Source organism: Chrysochloris asiatica, unplaced genomic scaffold (assembly GCF_000296735.1).
Source record: "Chrysochloris asiatica unplaced genomic scaffold, ChrAsi1.0 scaffold00195, whole genome shotgun sequence".
In the NCBI taxonomy this organism is placed as follows: Eukaryota; Metazoa; Chordata; class Mammalia; order Afrosoricida; family Chrysochloridae; genus Chrysochloris; species Chrysochloris asiatica.
This window is the reverse complement of record NW_006408713.1, coordinates 4,996,864-4,997,386: the sequence shown is the minus strand read 5'-3', so window position 1 is coordinate 4,997,386 and position 523 is coordinate 4,996,864.

The following is a 523-nucleotide window of genomic DNA, read 5'->3' as shown; positions in this document are numbered from 1 at the left end:
ATAGAATTTTGCAAGACCAATGATTTGTTCATTGCAAATACCTGTTTTAAACAGCATAAAAGATGACTATACACATGGACCTCACCAGATGGAATACACAGAAATCAAATTGACTATGTGGAAAGAGACGGTAGAAAAGTTCCATATAATCAACCAAAACTAGGCCAGTGGAACACTGTGGAACCAACTATCAATTCCTCATATGCAGGTTCAGGCTGAAGCTGAAGAAAATAAAACAAGCCTACTAGAGTCAAACTATGACCTGGAACATATCCCACATGAATTTAGAGATCATCTGAAGAACAGATTTTATGCATTAGACACTGAAGACCAAAAGAGTTGTGGGGTGACATCAAGAACATCATACAGGAAGAAAGCTAAAGGTCATTAAGAAGACAGAAAAAGACCAAAATGGATGGCAGAAGAGACTCTGAAACTTGCTCTCCAGCATAGGTATGCTAATGCAAATGGAAGAAATGAGGAGGTAAAAGAGCTGAATAGAAAATTTCAAAGGGCAGCTAGA